This window comes from Pan troglodytes, chromosome 7 (assembly GCF_028858775.2).
Source record: "Pan troglodytes isolate AG18354 chromosome 7, NHGRI_mPanTro3-v2.0_pri, whole genome shotgun sequence".
NCBI lineage: Eukaryota > Metazoa > Chordata > Mammalia > Primates > Hominidae > Pan > Pan troglodytes.
Window position 1 is genome coordinate 103,035,216 of NC_072405.2, and position 22,946 is coordinate 103,058,161.

The following is a 22,946-nucleotide window of genomic DNA, read 5'->3' on the forward strand; positions in this document are numbered from 1 at the left end:
AGTTGGTTGCCATTATGTTTTAAAGAATGAAGAAACAAACACATAGTTATGCAACCTTAAAATCACTGATTCCTTCTTTTTTGTTTGTTGCTCTGGATTTTTATCTGATAGGCTGGTTTCATCTCTACTGGTCCTCGACTTCAAATTTTTCAATTTGACAATATTTTATGTATTGATTAGAACAGTGTGATATTACTGGGGATGGAGGAAGGTTAGATAAAAATGACATAAGATGTTTCTCTCATTTTTGGGATATCAAAATTATCTGAGAAACAATGGCCTCAGTGGAGAGTAGAGGGAAATGATACAATCTGTACCTGTTAGGACTGGCTAATTTTCTTGAAATTTCCTAGTTGTATATGTATAGATATGAATGTTAAAGAAACACCCATCGTTCAGCTATCACTAAAGGATAAAATACTTATGCACTAGGCCTCAAACAGCAAACTATAAACATAAATAGTGAGATATCTGTCCTTGCTTAATTTAATAAGGTCAAAATCCTTTTATGTTTTCAAGCGTCATTATTCATCAGTGCTTGTTTATATGGAGAAGATAGACACAGAAGACTTTGCAGAAGTTATTACATTTTTTGGTAACTATAAAGCTTTTTCCAGAGATGCTTCCCTCTTCTACTTCCCATGTCAAGCTACACCAACTGCTACACCTACTGGCAGTGGTGAAATTGCAGGAGTAGCCTCCTGTCTTCCTTGTCAGTGCTTTAAGGAAATAAACTAGGTTAGAAAAGGTCTGGCAATGCTCTTGTTTGTTTGAACAGAAAAGTAATCTACATATCACTGTCATCCGGTTCCTCTGAAGATGTCATGAGGCAGGTCATTTCTCTCTACTGAAGTGCTTTTTCTTTTATTACCAGCCCTATAACAAGATTATTGAAATGATTCAACAACAGTCATGCCATAGTCATAGATACTTGTTGAAAGTAAATAATAAAAGCATTTTATCTGAATGGCTGTCATTTTCCTGTTGAGGGATACATTTGTTACATAAGTACATTTGTATGCTGGTCTGCCTTATGTGAACTGTTCTAATTTGGTTATCCTGATAGGTGCCATTGTTGCTTCATTCTAACAATATTAGCAGAAGAAGGAGGTCAGTCATTTTCAAACTGTAATTTGCAGTCACTCCAGTCAAAGAGGTTGCAACAAGATAGAAACCAGTGAGAATGAATTTTAAGGAAACTACTGGAGAATGTTTGAGCACCACAACATAATTTGGCATTTGAGTTCACGTTAAGCAAAATTCAATTTGAAAAAAGAAAACAAGGTCACCGCATTTAGATTTAAAAGTTAGTTTTTTTAAAAAAAAAAAGGTGTAGGCTACTCAAAGCTACAGGGTTGCTTTTATACATAATGGGTCTACACTGTATAAAGGCTGGGTCACTTTTAAGTAAAATCATATTTTTAACTTTATTTTTAATTTTTAAATGTCATTTTTATTACTTATAATCTTAAGCAACAGGGATTCAAGGATTGTTGATTACTTCATTATTTTGTATTTTATTCCCAGCAAGAAACCAAAGATTTTACTGGATATTTAATAAAAGTATCTTTATCCTTCTAATTCAAGAAAATACATATTCTTTCTTTTTTTAGAGATGGCATCTAGTTCATCCTGTCTTCCACGCCACAGTGTGGTGGCTTTGATCAAGTTCACTGCAGCCTCAGACCCCTGGGATCAAGTGATCCTTCCACCTCAGCCTCCCAAGGTGGGACTATAGCTGTGTGCCACTGCTTCGGCTGATTTTTTAATTTTTGCAGAGACAGCATCTTACTATGTCGCCCAGGCTGGTCTTGAACTCCTGGCCTCAAGCGATCCTCCCACCTTGGCGTCCCAAAGTACTGTGATTACAGATGTGAGCCACCATGCCCGGCTTAAGTGAATAATATTATCTAAAAAAACTAACTTATATTGTCTTTCTAAATGCAGAGAAAGAACATTGTGCGTATGTGGAATCAGTTCACCATATTGATTAAGCATTTGTTTATTCAATAAACTAATGTTTATTGAGTACATTTCATGTGTCAGGCATTTTGCTAGGCATTGAGAAAAGAGCTTTGTCCTCATGGACCTTATAATCTATCCAGAAAGAGAGATATAAAAGAAGCAATTACAATGAAGTGTACTTACAATGAAGTGTACTAAGTGTTAATGAGACATACAAGGTTCTCTGAGATTGAGTGGCTAAAGGTGCAGCAACCAGAAAGCCTCCCAGAAGAAAAAAATTTTAATTCCTAACCACAGGATGAGTGCATGTCAGTCCAGTGAAAAGACAGAGGAAGATTGTGTCAGAATAAAGAAACAGCATCTGCCCAAATCTACCCTCCAGAGAGGGTGGAAATTTCAAGGAAAAAAAAGTTTTATCTAGTAAGAGTATAGAGTACAAAGTGAGGAGATGTCAGAGATGAGGGTTAGATTTTAAAAGTTAGGTATTTATCCATTTAGAAATTAGAAGCCATTGACCCCATTGAATGGGTTTAAATAGAGTAATACAAACTGTGACTACTGGGAAGTCATTCTGACTACAGTGGAAACAGTATTTTTGAAAAGAGTGTGACCGGATGCTTGGGAATCAGAAGTCTATCGCAATGGTTCAGTTAAGAACACATGATGGCCTGGGCTAGGGAGTTGGCAGTGGGCATGGTTTAGGGTATAGGGTAGATGAGACTCTGTGAATGAATATAACACATGATGAAGAAGGGGGAATAAAGATCTTGATTGTTGGGGGCAACTTGGTGCATGGTGATGCCCTTTACTGGGATAGGAAACATTGGAAGACAAGGTTGATGGAAATTCTGAAATAATAAGAGCATGACAGGAAATTAATACTATTACTTAGCTATATTGTTCTATATAAATATGTATTTTATATAAAAATATATAAAGATACTTGACTTTTCAGAAAACTAGACTACATAACTTGTTAATTACACTATTTTAAGGAAATAATAAACCTGGAATTATTAGTTTACTTTCTCTAGATGGAAATATAAGCACTGAACAATGACGTGGCCTTCTCAGAACAACATAATGAATCAAAGGGCTGGTCACAGCAGAAGTTGACATCATTTTATTTTCCTTACACAGAATAAAACTTTCAAGCTGAAAATGCCATGTAGACCTAACTTGTGTCTCCAAAATACACCTTCTCTTCACAGTACTGAACATTTATGTGCTCAGCACTGCCTATGAACCCTAATAAGAAAATACGTATAAACACATTGTCCCTGACTTAAATGTGTTGTAATTAATCAGCAAGTCACTCATTCCTTACTTACCGCATTAAATACTTTCAATAATAAATATTTTGAACACCCACTGTTGGTCAAGTCTTGAGTCTGACATCAGCATGGGTTTACAGAATGCAAAATATATAGTCCCTGCTTTTGAGGAGCTCATTATCTTGAAAACACAAAGAATCCTGATCTATGTTGAATGCAGTGTCAGTGACTAAAGATAAAGAAGCACAGAGGAGGGTGCCTAGACCAGCTGGGAGAAGGGCTCGGGGTCGGCGTGGTGTGGGGGGAAAGATGATGCTTGAATATTCTAATCACGCTGTAAAGATAAATAGCGTTTAACCAGGAGAAGGCTGAGGAAGGGGTGTTAAGAGCTAAGTAGCACATGGATAGGGAAGAAGCTACAAAATCACCTTAGGTATCTGGGGAAGTGCAAGAAATTAAAGAACCAAGAAAGTAGGTAGAGACTCTGAAGGGTTCTTTGTTTGTTTGTTTGTTTTGGTCAGGGAAAAGAAATTGATTTTGTCCTGATGACCCTGGGGACCAACTGAAATGATGTGACATGTCTAGATTTTCTAAATTGGAATATCTCCCTCAGTGCTGTGGTTCTTAAACTTGAATCTGTGTAGCAGAGGGAAGACTAGTTCAAAGGCCATTTCAGGTGGCGATTGTAAAGGTGAACAGATAGGGACAGATTTGGGAAATATGTAGGTGTTTAAATCAGCTCTCTTTGGCAACTGACCAAGGATGGAGGGTAGGGAAAGGGAGAACTCACAGTACCATGCACCCAGGGAGGGTCTTCTTCCATAATCATCATGGTTTCCCAGGTGTCCAATGCTGCCAGCTTTGTTGTTGTATCGACTCTTTAAGTCCTCAAATCTAACACATCACAAAGTTTATTTACTTTAAGATACCTCTTAAGTCCTTCCTTGTTTATCCAGCTACCACCTTCTCTTGGCAGGATTTCTACAACAATCCCTTTCTTGGCTTTCCTGCTTTCCTTGATTTGGTAGGTTAATTTCTTTAATTATTCTCTTTTTAGAGTAAAATATACTTTATTCTATTCTAAGTATGTAACTAACTTATCCTAGGAAAATTTGAAGAAGGAAGAAAACATTTTCTTGTTAACTATTTTTCTAAACTCCTGCAGTTACAAAAAATATGCCCCTTTACTTTTGTTATTTAAGTGTATTTAAATGATTTTATGGATGTATTTAATACTCATGAATATACCATAGGATTAAACATATTTCCAAAAAATCATATGTGTTATAATTTTACTTAATTTTCAAATGTATAGTTCCTGATGATATTTCCAGTCTTCCAATGGAAAATCATTTTAAACATCATTAGATACATTTTGAGTCCAAAAGTTGATCAAGCATAATCAGAGATTGTATTTAAGATTTTCCTTGTTAAAAGGAAAAATGTAATTCTTGACTAAGAAATGAAATAAACCTTTCTTGTAATTTCAATTATAGAGAAATTCCATTTCTAAATGTCATGTTCTGAACTTGATTATTAGGACTGAAGTTGATAGAACTGCAGGCCCATTTGCCATTATACCAAAGGCAAATTAACTCTCCAGAAAGTAACTTTTAATCATTCTTTTTCAGTATTTTATTCTAAGTATTTTACTCATAAGCTGGAACAAAATTTGAAGCATACATGCAAATAAATTGTTCTAAATTATGGGCTTATTTTTTAGTTTCCAATCTCACCTTTAAAGTGTGTTTTTAAGCCTGGGTTTGCAAGGCTGTGAAATTTATCCAGTCTTATAAATCAAGCATTTTACACAAGGTAAAGTTGAATAGAGTATAATATTTGCCTCTACAAACAAATGGAATCGTTGAAAAGATTAAATTGTTTTTGTGAGTATATATACACACATATATAGTACCATAAAAATATGATTAATAAATGAGATATTTTACAATTCATGTATAAAACAATGTTGCCTAGAAATACTGTCAAATTTAATTTTTCATACAATGACTTTAAAAGCACATGGAAATAGAAATATTTTCCTCTCCTGCACTGTACTGTACATAAGCATCCATCAGCTGGCTACTTTCAATGAAGAAAGAAGCTGAGTTGACAATACTTAATGGAAAACATGAAGGGTAAATCTTAATGGAAAGAGAACTTCATCTGAACAGGAGTCTTTTATCCCAGTGGCGCAGTTGTTACTTTGACATTGACATTTACATGAGTTATAAACTGAAAAAGAATTTCCATAAAAACAACTAGTTGGCTTTGTTAAGTAAAACAGGTCCTTTTACCTTCACAGTCTAATAAAGAAGTACAATGAAAGAACAGTGAATGAGAAAGAATAAAACCTGGCTTCCAACCTATATTCTCTTAAATGTATATATTTCATGTAACTAGGAGGTTGATCATATCATTTCCTAGGTATTACTCAGTGGTGCTAGAGCATTTTTTTGCTTTACATTTGAAACTTTTGTTTGTTTAACATTTTACAAACCATGATGTTTTTACGTATAGACACAGGTGACTTGACTCAACTTAGAAGTTCTGGTTTCCATCTTTCCTACAAGAAAAACGTGTGCTAAAGCTCTCTGGGAAATCCTAAGTCTGAGTTTGAGAACAAGCGGCAGTAACGTAACAAACACCTATGGAACACAGAAGCTTTGATGGAGTATTCTACTAGCTACTAGGCTTTGATGGAGTATTTACTAGGTGTCTATGAAACCAATAGAAGATGCAACTCTTGCACTTCAGGAAGCTTATACAGTTTTTCACGGGAAGAATAAATCGTAGCAATGAACATATCTTGTTGTCCATCACGAAATTAAACATGTCTGCAGTTAAATTAGAGAAGGCTTTATCATTTATTGTGTTCTTCCATTAATCTATTTTATGTCATGCTAATTATCAATTTGTACTCATTTGTTCAATTGTGAACATTAATGTTTGTCATATATACATTACATTATAGTCTAAAATACTGCATTAGTAAACTAGAAACCAGAACTAGTTTCAACCAATGCTTATTCATCCTATTATAAGGAAAAAACTACACAAAATAAATCACTTCATTTTACCTTCATCACTCCATGAGATAGATATTATTCCCATCATTTTAAATAAGAAAGTTAAGGTTCAGACAGATTAATTAAATTGTCATTCTCATGTATCACCTGGGTAAATTTTACTCTAATTTGTTTTTTTCCTGTTGTATCTGATGAAAGTAAGCTCTACTTTCATACAGGGAGGAAAAACAAAACAACCTTATAATTAATTTCTAATACTATTAAGGCACTTAGGAAAATGATCTGTCAGAATAATCTTAGTTTGGGGATCAATAATAGGAGTGGAAATTAAATTAATGCAATGGTGAGATGCATTCTTAATCTCAAAAGGATATCCATTGGTAATTCCAGTTAAAGATTTTTGCTAAAAATCTGTGTACATTTTAAGTCTGCTGAACTTCTATTCATCCTTCAAAGACCAGCTCAAAGGTGACCTCCTCAGGCAGAGTTAATCATTGTTATCATTGTACACTTACCTCTGCTTCTACATATCACAAAGCATTATAATTATTTGTTCACCTCTCTGTATCCCCTATGATATTTTTAGCTTCATGGAATTTGTGTTTTCCTTTTGCCCCAAGATTGGAACAGAGTGGGATTTTAATAAAGCTGTGTGCATTGCACAAGTTGATGAATGATTTTATACATTAATAATCTGGACTTTTAACATTTTCAAGTCATCAGAAAATATTCTGAATACATTTTTTAAAGCTCCCTTTCTCTCTGGTTGGTGGGTTATTTTGTCCTAACAGATCTTAGAATTTTTTGAAAGCTTTGTAAAAATATCTCTATTCTTTATTTAATGACATAATATTTCAAAATTTCACTGACATTCTATTCAAATTTACAATACATCGTTGAAGTAATTTCTCCAAAATTCATATACTTTTATTTTCATATCATGTATCCATGAACAACACTAATAGACATTTTTTTCTTTGTAGTTCTAAGACAAAATTGATAATAGACATGAAAAAATGTGATGAATTAGTATCTGTGTAGTTTCCCCCATCCTTTCCAAAAAATGGAGGAGAAAACAAGGTCCATTATGAATTGCCTATATCATTTATTTTTTAAAAAAATTATTATGACAATTGCTTTAAAGAGCAAACATATAGGGAGTAAAAAGGAAATGTGTGGAAAAATAAGAGCCTCAGTCTACAGCAGTATTCTCCGACAAACCCTGTTTTCTTTATTTCCATATTAAACAAAAGAGCTAGTCATATGTAACTTAATAAAGTGAACACAAGGGAGATGTACCTCCAAATTAGAGCCAGACGGTGAATAACATAGCAGGAATGTACTTAAAACCCGGTACCAGCTCGTGACAAGGTCTGTTCTCTGTCTTAGCCCTCGATTTTTGGAAAAGCTTCAGGAGCTATGAGAAAAACTTTCAACCTGAGAAACACTCCAGGGTTGGGAAAGGCTCCTGTTTTAATTCAGCCCAGATGTGATTCTTAATGAAAGCATTATGGTTTTGCAGCTGCAGTAGATGGTACAAGCATATTTAAAAGAATAAATTATTTAAAAAGATTTTCTTTTTCCCTCTTACAATTATGCTTGACCTGTATTGGGGTAAAATCTTAAGATAGATTATAAAACAATTTATGGTTCCTTGCTTTTTACCATCTGAATACTGTACTAACCTAAATGCAAAGAAAATATATTCAAAAACACACTATGGATATGCTATATAAATATGTTTATCATCTTGACAAAGAGTGCCTGATCCAAAAATTCTCCAAAAGCCAAGTTTCAAGCACATACAGTATGGACATATTAAGCCAACAGAATACCAATTCTCTTGATATAGGCTAAGTTATTTAGATGGACATTTCTTGCTTACTCATAGTTGCATTTTATTACAATCCCCGGCAGGCATGCATATATATATGTAAATATACATTTTCTAACTTAAAATTTTTAAAGAGTAAACATAAAATCAATGTCATTTTCAAAAGGCTACAATAAAAACATAATAGTAGGAGGAAAAAATTCCAATGGAATAATCTGATCTGCTCCTTCAACATTTCAGAACATAATATGCTATATAGCACTTAAATGTCAACCTGACTTTATTTCAACATAATAGGGCATACTTCACCCAATATGATTTCTGTTTTCATCAATAAAGTAGAAAAGTGAATGGACAATGTTTGGGGGGTGGGTAGAAATAAGAAGTTTGATTATTTTGAAGCATTCTTTGCTTGCCTTGTTTATTGTTTTGGAAATGCTCTAGATTGGGAAGCATCCAGTGGGGATTCTGGGAAGAGCAGTTTACATATTTACTGAGACATTTGCTAACCATATAACATTCCAGCTAAAGAAAAACTTCCATTAAGCCCAAAAAATAGTTTTAAGCTATTATAGGAAGTTATTTTCTAAGAGTAACAACAACAAAATAAAAGAAAACAGAGGGAGGAACCAAATGATAGCAAGGTATTAAATGATTCTGCTTGAGAGCAGAAACTGCAGGTTATTATTTGCTGACGGATTATTCAGAATGAATTTCATCATTCTTGTTACAAATTTGTTTTTTGACACTTTAATTATGAAGGAACTATTCTGAAACACAATATGAGCAGAAGATGCTATAAGTTTAAGTAAAATGCCATTACATCCTCATTTTACAAAATTCACAATCACATTGAAATTAAACAGCATTTCTCTTTTGTAGAAAGAAATGCTTATTGCAGAAATGGAATGCATGTGGATCCAGTGACATTTTAATCATTTTATTTTATACAGTATTTAGAAATAGTGGAAATGGAACGCAGAAAGCTTTGCAATTGAATGTATATATACATATAGCACTACGTATATAGCACATTCTTACATGCCATAAAAATGGAGACTTCTCTGCTGCTGCTTAGTGAAAAAAGATACTCATTCAAGATTGGTGAGTAGGTAACAGATGTTGGTACCTGAGTACACTAGTACTCAGCTAAGCTCTGTGTGCTCAGCTGGTTTTACTTCTTCTACCCTCATGCCCCCAATTTACTAATGAACATCTCTGTAATTTATCTGGCCACATTTATTCTAGAACAGCCAGCCAATCAGCCCAATGACCATAATTTAAACAAATAATCTACAAATCATTTTTGCAAGCTATGCCTATTAAGTTGTGATGTGTTGATAAATGTAACAGAAAATATAATGGCATGTGAAGGGCCCTGATACACATGCATTCTGATTAATACAAAATCAACTGATTAAATGCAAATTTTTTGAGAATTTGTAACAAGCTAATGTAGATAATAAAATCTCTGAAGTTGAAAATTTCATTCTTACTTTCAGCCAATGGAGATGGGCTATAATAAAACTTTGACCCTAGAAGACCGATTTTTGTTACTTTTAGAAGTTTCCACTGAATTCGAAAATGATCCATTCAATTTTCCCCTCTATATGGTTGTGTTGGCATACCTTCAACACCTGGCAAGATTTCTGAAATCATTATTTTAAGCAAAACTAAAGGACTTATATGTACAACTTTAAGGCAAAAAGACAAAGTGCTTTTAATTTGAGGTTAAAATGTATTGGTGACGAACCTGTAGTGTTTATAATATCAATCATCAATAAATGCTTAGCAACATAGGTACTCTATCAATTTCATTTTACAGGTGATCATTCATTTAGTTCTCTTGACCACAATTTTTTTTGAAATGACAATTTTGAGTATTTAATACAAACATGATCAAATATATGCCTTCATAAAAATTAGTCTTATGTAGTCAAGCAACTATTAGCAAATAATAAGATCCTACAGAAGATCCTTTAGTGTTTGTCCCTAAGACATTTGTATACAGCTCATAAAACAGGCAAGTTGCAAGAGTATCCCCTCTATGATCACAAGTTCACTTATTTCATATGTAAACATGTCTGCTATAATGCATGGTAATTCTCAAGACTAGAACATCATACTACAGAGGTCTGCATGTCAAAAGAAATGCCAATTGTGTGAGTTAATTTTATTTTTACACAAGTTAGAAAATATTGGGCCAGGATTTTATTTTGCTCAAGAGTGAAAGGTTATTTTTGCTTTCATTCTAGGAAAGGACTCCAGCTTATGAAAGAAAACGCAAAGAAAGAAGAGACCATTCCACTGAGTGAGTTTGGGGAACATAAACTTCTGTAATGTTTATTTTAATTAGGCCTATTTCTCTAAGTATTATACCACCCAAATGATAACATGTTTTAAAATTCCGTGTGCTTCAGGGAGACGAATATTGAGATAATCAATCTCTTGGCACTCTTGCAAAAGCAATAATAGTAAAAGTAATAATAAACTATATCATAGTATGTTATTAAATATTCTAAAACAAATATAGAACAAATTATCCATTTTGCCTAGTCTGCATCTATAGAGAATGTATGTTTAGGCAATGTATACTACCAGGATCTATCAATCATCAAAACGTGCTTAACAATACAGATACTCTACATTAATCTTATTGGACAGGTGATCCGTTCATTAGTTCCCCTTACCATAGTTTCTTTTTTAAAGCAACTTTTAATATTTAACGCAAATATAATCGAATACATGTCATCATATCAATTAGCCTTTGGTAGTCAAGTAACTATTAAGAGATAGAAAATCGTAATACATTTTTTATTTTAAAAAGAAAAAAAATTTTCATCCTTGGGGATTACAAAAAACTATGCCTAGGATTCTTTTTTTGTTTGTTTGTTTTTTAACAAAAGAAGGCATAATTTCAAGCTGCTTTGCCTCTTTAATCCCTTTTGTATGGCTGGAAATTAGTGACGCATATGGTTCTGAAATTCAAATATAATGCAAAAGACTTTCTACATTTCAATCATTTGAATTCATATTTAATGTATTGAAAAATTAACATAAATGGAACACTTCCAAAAATGTACATATCATATGTGAAAATAGCAAGAAAAATTCAATCTTCTTGGCTTTGTCTTACATTACTAAAGCTGGTCCCAGAGCATTTTGACTACGGCAAGGCAACAGTATTTTTATCCACTTCAAGGAGTCATGAGGGCCATTCCCTTTGCTCTACATCTTTCTTGTGCCATTTTAATAGAAGATGCCCTCATTTAGCAGCTACACCTCCACTGTGCAATATGCAGGGAAACATAATTAAATTTAATAGAAGCTGCCCCTGTTTTGAAGACACACTTGATTTAAAGTCACTCACAATTTAAAGCTGCAGGGAGATGTAATTAAATTTTATAGAAGCCATGGCTTTTAAATGAAGACACATGATCTATGTGCATGAGAGTGAACATACACACACATGCAGTAAAAATGGGAAATTTAAAAAGTTATTCTTCTGTAATTATTTATATAACGATTCCAAATGCAAGACATTATTGCTCAAATAATATAAAGGTTGTTTTTATTCATATAACAGGTGTAGCCATAAGAACATAGCAAGATAATCATTAGTATACTATTACAAGAGTACTTTATTGACTAAATTGATAATATTAATCAATATACACTTTATTGTTATTGAAATATACCTATTCTTTATCTGGCTTTATATATTTATTACAAGACAAGAGTGGGGAAAATGTTTTGATAAATCATATATCTGTTGGTTTTTTAATGCCTGTGCACCAAAAGAACTTACTAAAATAATGTAATGTTATTATTAATAATCTAAGAATAAAATTTACATGTTTGTTTGTGTCTGTAATGCATTTGTTCCTTAAGTTGAAAAGCATTATATAGGCTCTTATTATATATGTTTATATAGTACTTATTAATGAATCTAAAAAATTCCAATTGAATATTCTGTTTATAAACTATCTGAGGGAATGAAGACAGAAATGTATCACAAACCATCTCCTACGCTTAAACTTTCTATTTAGTCTTCAGTGTTATTTACACTGTTAATATTAATTCATGGGTTCAAATTTGATTGGTTTTCAGCACTTACTAAAAGGGAAAGAAGATATAAATGAAGAATCTTGAAGTCATTAACTGAATGTCTTATGTGGGAAGAAAATAAAATTCCTTTGTAGATTAAATCTTTGAAGAAGACCCTGTGGAAACTCTTTAGATTAGCGTTGTCCCTTTAATGTCTGTTTAACGCCTTGGAGAAGACTTCTGTTTTGATCCCCCTTGAACTTTAGAGACTAGCTCAATGAACCAGGGAAAGACAAAAAGTTTCAGAAAGAATGGTCTTTAAAGCAGAAAGCCTTCCTCCAGGCTATAAGCTACATCCTCAATGTGAGAATAAGCCCAAGGAGAAAGAGAAAATCTCCTATCTTTGCCACCATTAATTATCTACTTAGTAATCTATTCCTGCCATAAATGCAATGCTTTCCTCACTGGGTGTCTTTCCCATGCTTCAAGCCATGGATCATCAACCAAGCCATAACCCCCATCACTGCCTAAAAATCCCTCCTTTGTTGTTCAAGAATATTAAGCTAGGTAAACTGTGTAACCAGTTTTTAAAGCCAACAATTAGATCTTTGTTGTTTACCCTGAAACTCCTTAGGGGTTCATGTCATTTGTCTGAATTTAGAAGTGTGGGAATCTCTGTATTGGCCTAAATGTGTAGCATATTCTTTTTATTCACTGTTATTCAACAGTTAAAAATAATACCAATTCTTTATGTTACAATTGCTTTATTGGCTTAGCTTTTCCTTCTGGTTTTTAAATTTTTTTTACTCTCTATACCTTGTAGAATCATTCTAAGTTATATTCTGTAATACTACTTCTTATATTTCGAGTTACAGAGAATATTCAGAGAACAACTGATTAAAACAAATAATATAAATTAAACTTCAAATACTTTTTTTTCTTTGTTGAAAGTGGTCAGTGCAGTAATCAAATTGTCCAACTATATTACTAATGACTTCATGCCAGCTTTCTCCACTGTGTGCTAGGTGTTTAACAAATGCAGACATCATAAAAATGTCAACAGTTGTTATCTAGACTTAATGGGATAATAGGTGCCATCAATGTTCTTCTTGTATATTCTGTATTTTTAACTTTACACAATAATTGCATTATAGTTATTAGCAGAAAAAATATTTAAAGATAAATGCACATATTTAACATTTTATAACTGAAAGAAATATTAAATAACTTCATATAAATTAACTTTTTGAAAAACTTTTTTTTTTGTATTGAAAGCTATCACCTACCACAGTGTCTGGCTTATTGTATGTAAAGACTACTTAGATGATTAGTTTTTTTCTGCTGTCATTATTTCCCATATATAAGTAAAGAGAAATTTATCAGCCTAAACACCAGATAATCTTCCACAATATGTTTTTTTAAAGCACAAATTGCTTTTCTATTTAAATGCAAATTTTCCCACCTAATTGTGATTTGAAACTCTCATTTAGCTGTTATGAATTCTATTTATTAGTCATTGGATATCAAAATCATAAAGGAATTCATATTTGGGGGTCTCATATCTGAGTCAAGTTTTATCAACATTTTATATGCTAAAATGCCTAAAGTTTCACTTAAAAGGAAAAAAAAGCAGAAAGCTTATCTTGATAATAAAATCATAATTCATGATTTGTTTAATTCAAGTCTCCTTATCTTTGAGTGTTAAACAGAATTGCTTTGTTTTTATTTGTGTTGTTTTTGCTGATTTAACTTTGATAAGTTTTTTTTAGTATAGTAGTTAAGACAAAGACTCTATTTACACTGCACTACCTTTAAGTCTCAGTTAATTCTCTCATTCGGTAAATTTTGATTGAGTGTCTAATTTGTGTTGAGCACTATTTGACCTTGGGATTCAACTCAGTTCCATTTCCTCACCTGTAAAAGAGACATGGAACATAAGCTGTGGGGTTACTGTGAGGATTAAGCCAGATGATCTAAAAAAAGAGTTTAGTACAGCATGTATCACACAATAAACATGGAATCTATTCTTGTAAAGCATCTAATTATATGGATATATTTATACACTTCTACACATAAATTTATGTCTATATTTTGTTATTGTTAATCACACAGCAGGACTGTTCATGGGCTTTTCACTTAAGCAGCACACGAAAGTAAACTGGACTTGATTTCTTCAAGGATAAATCTATGTTCTTTTTCACATTCTTGGACCAGCTTCTGTCGTTATTATTAAAACTCACAAGAATATTTATAAATTTAATTAGGCCAAGGACATATTTTATTCTCCCTCTATTTTCATCATCTAGCATGGCAGCTGCTACCCCATTGGTGTTAAATAAAGTTCTACTGAATCAAAAGCTTAAATATCAGAAAACATAATTAATTTGAGTCTCTTGTTTTCTGATGACAGAGGAAATTATATATCAAACTAATTTTCCTGAGAAAGAAAAATTATCCATAGTTATATTAATGGTAACTGAGCCTTATAAAGGAAAGATTAAAAATAAAACCAAGAATAACTAGGTTGACATGTGTATACAATGTTGATGTATCCATGTTAATATAAGATTAATCTCATATTATATTCAATTATATATTATAGCATCTAATCTTATATTAATTAATGTAATATTAAGCTATAGCTTGCTAAGAAATAAATTTTAAGAATAAAGAATCCTGAAAGCATCCAGGAAGGAAACAATAGCTCACAAGTAGAAGAGGAAAAATCATGTGGATCTCAAACTTCTCCAAGACATTTAACTTCCGGAGATAATTGAACAACTTCTTTAGAGTACTTAAAGGCAAAAGATATAACTAAAAAATTTTATACCTAGCCAAGTTGTCATGGGAGACAATCTCAAAGAAATAAATAGTTCACAAAGTTTACTAATCAAAAAGCTTTACTGAAAAAAATTACTCAGATATGTTACTCACCCCAACCAAGCGATATATTAAAATACAGAATTCAAAAATGAGGATGATTTAATTTTTAAAGAAGATTAAAACTTTTAAAATATACTATTATATCTAAATAATTTTTGAATAAATATGACTATGAAACATAAAGCAAATTCATGAACAAAAACTCTTGCTACAGAAGAGATATAATTTATAACAACATTCACCAATGATAAGATCAAAATTCCAGGTTACATAAACAAGAATTGTACATAAGAAAGGTTGATGGAATCGCAAGTGGCATCTTATTTCTATTTTCCCCTTTCTTTTTTCTTTCCAAATTTTCTACATGTGATGTACTTTACCAATTTAAACAAAATATGTATAATAATTATAAATGAATATATGATCAACTTATCCCATAATTTTTTTACTAAATGTTAATATCTTTTATTAGGAGGTTTCATGTAATGTACTATTTGAATGAATACAATGCAAATCACAGCAAAGGATATATTGCAGATTTATGCTTAAAAGTGGCATTGCTTCTCAGCTATACCTAAGACTAAAGTAGGAAATGAGATACTTTCTAGTCATTATGTTCTTGTCTACTGCTGTGTTTTCTGGTTTGTTCTCCATTTTCTAGTAAGAGTATTCCCATGGCTCTAGTCCTCTCCAGACACGAAGCTGCCTAACTTCTGCATGCTTCAACCTCTCACTTCCATTGGAAAGCATCATTCGTCTCCCATACATTGCATTATGAATAGATTGCTCAGTTCTACTTTACTAGCTACATTGCACAGTCTTGGAATTTTTCTTTGCATCCCTGGACATCAATTGATAGGACCCATTCCTCTTTCACTCTGCCCACCTTCTTTGTCTTTTATGATCCTTTCCTATGATTGACAAAGCTTTTGTGAATTTCTTATCATAGTTTCTTGTTGTGATCAAATTCATAGTCCTAATTATTATTTCTGTTGACCTAAGTTATGACTCATAAGTTTGTACATAAGTCTTCTCTAAGTCTCTTATGATAACTGTTTAGTATAACATTTATTTATCCTTCACAGATCCCTACTTCTTTTTTATAATTACAATGAGGAATGATAATATTGCCTGTTCTTTTTAAAACAATTAAAATTTATCATCATTTTCCTTGGTGCAGAATAGAAAAATTTTAATAGAAATTTTTATAATAAATGCACCTTTATGAATGATGACTTGTGAATTAAAAAATGGAAACATGAGATCAAATACAAAAAGATAAATCAATGGAAAACCAAAGAACGTGTTCAAATTTCAGTTTTAAAAGGTGCTGACTTACTAACTTATAATATATTCTCTCTCAAATTCTCTTCAAAATACTATAAAGATATAATTTTTAAAATAATTAGCACTATTATCCCAAATTAAGACAGGTGGACAGGCTTTGGCCAGAATCAAGAAAATATTTTCCCACAACTCATTAGCAAACACCAAATAACCTGATTAAAACCTGGTCAAAGAAATTTGAATAGACATTTCTCCAAAGAAGACATACAAATGGCCACAAGTTATATGAAAAGATGTTCAACATCACTAATCATTAGAGAAATGCAGATCAAAACTACGATGAGATGTCATTTCACCCCTGCTAGGATGGCTTTATCAAAAAATCAAAAAATTAATTTTGGTGAGAAGGTGGAGAAAAGAGAACTCTTCTAACAATGTTGGTTGGAATGCAAATTGGTATGGCCATAACGGAAAACAATATGGAGGTTTCTTGAAAAATTAAAAATAGAACTACCCTATGATCCAGAAATCCCACTTTTCTGGGTATATATCCAAAATAATTGAAATCAGGATCTCAGAGATACCTGTTCTCCAATGTTTACTGCAACATTATTTACAATAGCTAAGACAGGAAGCAACCTAAATGGCCATCAGCATATTAATGAGTAAAGGCAATGTGTTATATACATACAATAGAATTTTATTCAGCCTTAAAAGTAAAAGGAAATCATGCCATTCAGAGAAGCATGGATGAGCCTGGAGGACATCATGATAAACAAAATAAGCCAAACACAGAAGGACAGGTCTCACTAATGCAGGCTTCCATAACAACTGTTTCAGTACTTACTGAGTGGTTAAGTTAAATATCAAAAGCTAAAAAAGCTAGTGCCCCCATACAAAAGCTGGAATGTAACAAAAGCCCACTGAGAGTTTTGCCTAGGCCTTTTCTGGGCCTTAAAGCATGACAAATTAACAAAGGAATTCTTAACAGGACCCATTTAGGATTAAACAAGTTTTACTGGGGGTCTGAAGAAACTCCTCAAACCTCCATGATTTAGCAGGAGACAAGATAAGGGTAACCACCCCAGCACCTGGACCCATTTAGATTAAGTAAATTTACTGAGGCTCCAGAGGAAGGTCTTCAGGACTCAGAAATTAGTTATAGATTTTTAAAAAGTTAATCACTTATGTCTTTAGATGAATGTACACTTACATGTAGACATATAGCTTAGAAGGCATATAAGCTCTGGAAAACTTTGTAATTTTGAGTTGGTCTGGCAATAATTTCTAGGCCTTCTCCCTGTAACCAGTTGCAGAAATAAAAACTCTCTTCATCCCCAGTTCATCTGCATCTTGTTACTGGGCCACAAGAAATAGCAGCCCAACCCTCAGTTTGGTCCAAGACCAATACTACCTGTATAATAAATCTAAGATAGTCAAACTCATAGAAGCAGAGAGTGGAATGGTGGTTGCCAGGGGTTGCAGGGAGGGAAAAACAGGGAGGTATTAGTCAGAAGGTAAAAAGCTTGGTGATACAAGGTAAAAAAGTCCTGGAAATCTACTGTATGGTAAAGTGCCTATAATTAACAACATTGTATTGTATACATAAACATTTGCTAAGAGAGTAGAGCTTATGTTGTATTCTTAGTACACAAGAATAATAATAATAAATAAAAAGGGTGAGACGAAATTTTTGGAGGTGATAGATAGGTTCACGGCAGAGGTTGTTGATGATTTCACAGATGTATCCTTATGTCCAAACTCTTCATGTTGTATACATTAAATATGTACAGCTTTTTATCAATCATACCTCAATATTTTTTAAAAAAGAATATTTCATCAAATATAAATATGACGCAGCAGGATTTCAGACTACCTCATAATAGTCATCTCATACTTGACCTCATGAAAAAGGTGGAAATCAATGGCAGGGCATCTTAAGGTTTTCTTATCTGTGGGAGTGTAGGAAGGAATTCTTGCCCTATCTACTTCCTCTATTCAAAAACCAGAGCATGTAACAGCCCCAAATGCGGTCGCTGGTCCTTTTTCTTCACCACTGCTATTTTTTGTTGTTATGCATTGTGTTTTCTGTCCCTTTGATTTTCAACATCCCTTTAGACATGACATCTCTCAGAAAACAGCAGGACAATAATGGGAGTAGACTGGTGGAGGCAGCATTCAGGGAGAACGTGAAGATGGGCTAGAGAGTCTGTTATCAGAACGATCAAAGGCTCTGAGATGGGAATAAACATGGCATTTTTGCAGGAAGGCTTGTGTGGGTGGAGCATAGGGAACGACAGAGAAATGGAGGGAGGTGAGGCCAAAGATGTAGGCAGTATAAAGACTTTAAATTTTATTTCAGTTATCAAATGGTGCCAAAGGGGACATAAGCAGGGACTGATGTGAACTGCCATCTTGAGCTATGGTGCTTTTTTAGGGGGTGGGGGGATATGGCATCTCTAGTAGGAGGGGAAGTTAAGCTCTGTCAGAACAAGGGGTGGAGCCGGAGAAGCAGGCATTGTGTGAAGTTTAGAGTGTGTGGTTGAAGTGCTTGGGTAGGTGGAGAAAAGTCACAATTAGGGTTTTCATATGACAACTAACTGGGCCACAACCTAAGCTGAGTCAGAAAGGACAGGTGTTAGAAAGGAAGAACTGAGGATCAACAAATGAGAACAATTTTCTTATTTTGTACTATAGGGTTTCTTAGGTGAACTCTGTTTTCCTTTCGTGTATCACTTGGCTTTTGTTGTAGGACAAATACTCCAAAATATTATAGCTCAAAACACCAATCATTCATTTTTTCTCATGTCTGAAGTTTGGCTGGGGCTACCTGGTGCTGGGCTTAACTTTATGTTACAGGTTGACTCTCCCATGGCCCCATGGGTTAATTGAGATATGGCCTCCATGTTGCTGTAGCAAAAAAACAAAGGGACAAGCAGATACCCGATGTCTTTTGGGGCTTAGACAGACCTGGCACTTGTCACTTCTGTCCACATACCAGTGGCCAATGCAAATCACGTGGTCAAGTCCAACATCAGTGGGATGGGGATGTATACCTCACACTCAAAGGAAAGAACTGCAAAGTCACCTGATGAAGGTTGTGTTCAGGGCCAGCTTCATCGGTGTGTGACTTGTACAGTCACACAGGATCTTAGGCTTAAAGGGGTTCCATGCTTGGTTTAATGCTCTGCTGTTGTCGTCTTCAAATTTGTAAAAAAAAAAATTTAACAAGAGGCTTTGCATTTTCAGTTTGTACTAGGTCTTGCCAATAATATAGATAGTCCTGGGGATAGATACAGAAATGAGTGGCAAACCCAAATCAGGAACCATAATAAAATCTAGCACTGGGAGACACATTCTGCAATATGCCTTTTAGGGCACAGCCTTATTCCATCATGATTACAGTAAAAAAAGTGCAAAAATAGCAGAATAACAAGACTGAGCTGCTGACTAAGGGAGGAAATAACCATTAGAGGAAATGAGTGACAAATGAAATACAGAAAAAGGTGAAGAAACAAATGTGGAAGTCTTTTGGAAGGAGAGTAGAAGTTTAAAAAGCCAGAAGAGAGGACTGAGAGGAAAAAGAGGAAACAGAAAAATTCTAGGCAAACCAAGTTATCCATAAGTTAACCATGACTTTTAGCTATCCAATTAACTGTGAGGCTTTCTTAATTTATTTTTTTTGTGTGGCAAATTTAAAACAGTACTCTCCTGAATTTTATTTGTCTCAGATATATAGGATAATATTTTTAGATAAATGATTAAATCTGTTAAACAACTCTTTAAAGGCAATTAAGACAAAATGGTTATGAAACAAAGTTAGCTTTTAATTCGGATAAAAATTAGTTCTTATTGATAATTTTTCCTGGCAAGGTTTCAAACATTATATTAGGTGATGTTCATATGCTTTGTGACAGGATTATGGCCTGCATCGTAAACCATCCTGAAATATATTATAATACTAAAATTATTGGCTACTTAGAACATCATATTCAAATTGCATTCAAATTTCACATCTGTCTGTGAATTAGCATGTCAAGTCTAAATGCTACTAAGTCACACACTCAATCACTCATTCACTCCCACAGTCACTGATTTGTTCATTCAAAGGAAGTTTGTTAAGTGCTTACTATGTGCCAGATAATGTGTTTCATTGTTTTCACGAGGGCTGTTACCATAAGCAAAGTACTTTTTAAAATGCCTCAACACTGTCCCAGTATGGTGGCCCATGCCTGTAATCTCTGCTCTTTAAGAGGCCGAGGTGGGAGGATCACTTATGCTCAGGAGTTTGAGACCACGCTGGACAACATAGTGAGAACTTGTTTCTAAAAAAAAAAATAGCTGATGGATAGACATAATTATTGCTATGATTTTTTCTCTAGTATGGAAGATAAATTCCACTAGAGTAACAATATCAAGAAAATTCTTCAAGTCTTAATTCAGAAGGAGGTGTGAAAACAAATCAGAGATACACTGATTATGAATCTGTAAAATAATGAAGCAATGTGAGCCTTTTCCACAATATTCTGAAATAATTAGGACTCTCAGTACAGACCTTTCCTGGAGAAAACAGTTCTAAAAGTAAGGATATCAAAGAGAGAAATGTGGTTGTTAGAAGATATTAAGGGACATATATAAAGGAACAAACCTTTGTAAAAATTAGGCTGATAGCCGTTGAAGAGTACAAAATAGGAGGATTCAGCAAATAGAGGAGCCTGAACCAATAGAGGCAATAAAATAAATTTACTTTTAATCACCTTTGACTGGTGTATGCTGAAAACCTACTTTGGGACCATTTTTTGGGCTTTCTTGGTAGCAAAAACATAAGCCATTCAGCTCTTTATCTCTTTGCCAAACGCATAAAATATTGTTCACTGTTCTAACATACCCCAATGAATATTCAAAACAAAAGATTGGGCTAAGAGGAAGCTATATATACAGAAAACCCCCTATTTATGCTATCACAATTTTGCATTTTCTCATTTTCTGAGCCATGAAGTTGTCTATGTTGCTAATGTACAGATTTTCTGCCATTTGCTATCATTTCTCAGAAACTGTTAAAACATAATCCCATGTTTGCTGTGAAATTAGCCTTGAAAAGAAAGCTGCTGAAGAGTACATAGCACCTTCTTCAGTAGTACACACCTCCCCAATTCCTACCGCCTTCTTATACAAATAGAAAAATATTATACGCATCTAGTCGGTGAACAAACGGATATTATTAAACACTCACTCTGTGCCAAGCACTGTGCTCTCTACTGAGATACAAAGATGCTTGAGATGATATACAAGCACACCTCCTCAGAAGGTTATTGAAGGGTAACGAGCAAAAAGGTCTGCTCTGCCTTATGTTGTAAAAGGCTCACTAGCTGCTGTGTAGAAACAGACTGGGAGGCACAGAGGAGGTAGGCCAGGAAAGGGGGCAACAATGAGAATCAGAGATTCCTATCAGGAGGCTATTGTGATAGTTCAGAGTTAGGACAGTGGCTTAGGCTAGAGCGTGATCAGAGAAGTGTTACAGCAGTAGTCAGATTTGAAATATATTTTAGAGGTGGGATCCATATTAGAAAGGAGTCAAAGATGGTAATGGGAATTTTGGGGCTGTCTGAGGATGAATGGTAATGCCATTGACAGATGGGGAACTTTAAGGAAGAGACAAGTTAGGGAAGGATTAGTAAATTAGTTAAAAAAAAAAAAAGCTAGTAACGGACACATTAAGTTTGAGATGTCTATTAGATATCCAAGTGGAGACGCTAGGTAGTTGGGAGAGAAGATGGAGCTGGGAATTAGCTTTCAATATCATCAGCAAATAGTATTTAAAGCCATGATACAGGATGAGATTTTCAAGGTAGTAATTTGCACATAGGAGAGAAGATGCAGTGGCAGAGTATCTCATTTCCCTATGGAAGTGGGGCTCATGCCCAACATTCTCAGCTTCACACTGGAGTTCTGTGACTTTGGCCACAAGTTTCTTCCTGAAATTCATAAAAGATCCCTATTCTTTTTGTTGTTACTGTTTATTTTTTTCTAGGAATCTTGGGCCATAGAAACAACTGTTTTTTTGCACAATGCTGCCAGCACCATGCTAGTCTCAGTGTATGGGCTGTGCTGCCCCTCCTCTCACTGGCCTTCTCTGGGCATGTGCACACATCCCTTTCTTCATTTTCTGAACCTAAGGCACTGTTAACACAGAGATGTTGTGTAAAGAGTATTGACTGAAATAGGTACCCATCATAGGACTGGGTTAAGAGGAAGCTATATATACAGAAAACTCCCTATTTTTGCTATTGCAATTTTGCATCTTCTCAAAATTATGTTACAGAGAAGATAAACTTAAAAATCAGTAGTCAATATTGTGGCTTCCAAAGTACAGAAACTCATCTGAGCCATGTGAAGATCCTTCCTCTTTCCTGAGCTAGGGTAACAGACATGGTTCTCTGTTGACTACTCTCTGGTCCAGTCTCCATTCCTTAGACCTTTTTCTCCTGTTTCCAGCTCCCTCCACCTGTCCCTTCTCCAATCTGGAGAAGGCTACTTAAAAAATTATCAGAGTTTAGCTATACTTTTTCTTAACTTCCCCATTCCACACAGAATTCTTGTCCTTATCCTGGTATATTCAAAATTTCC

The 22,946-nt window shown here is 34.0% G+C and overlaps 1 long non-coding RNA gene across 3 annotated transcripts in view; it reads left to right on the forward strand.

Moving 5' to 3' along the window:
- The window catches only part of LOC107976387 (uncharacterized), a 93,313-nt gene that overhangs the window by 45,979 nt on the left and 24,388 nt on the right, over positions 1-22,946 (forward strand). For 2 of the 3 annotated variants that reach the window (XR_010159627.1, XR_001720305.4), the window contains 2 exons: positions 4,216-4,263; positions 10,358-10,413. This is a non-coding gene — a long non-coding RNA (uncharacterized LOC107976387). The remainder of the gene's footprint in view (positions 1-4,215; positions 4,264-10,357; positions 10,414-22,946) is intronic. The other variant, XR_001720307.4, reaches the window with a different exon arrangement.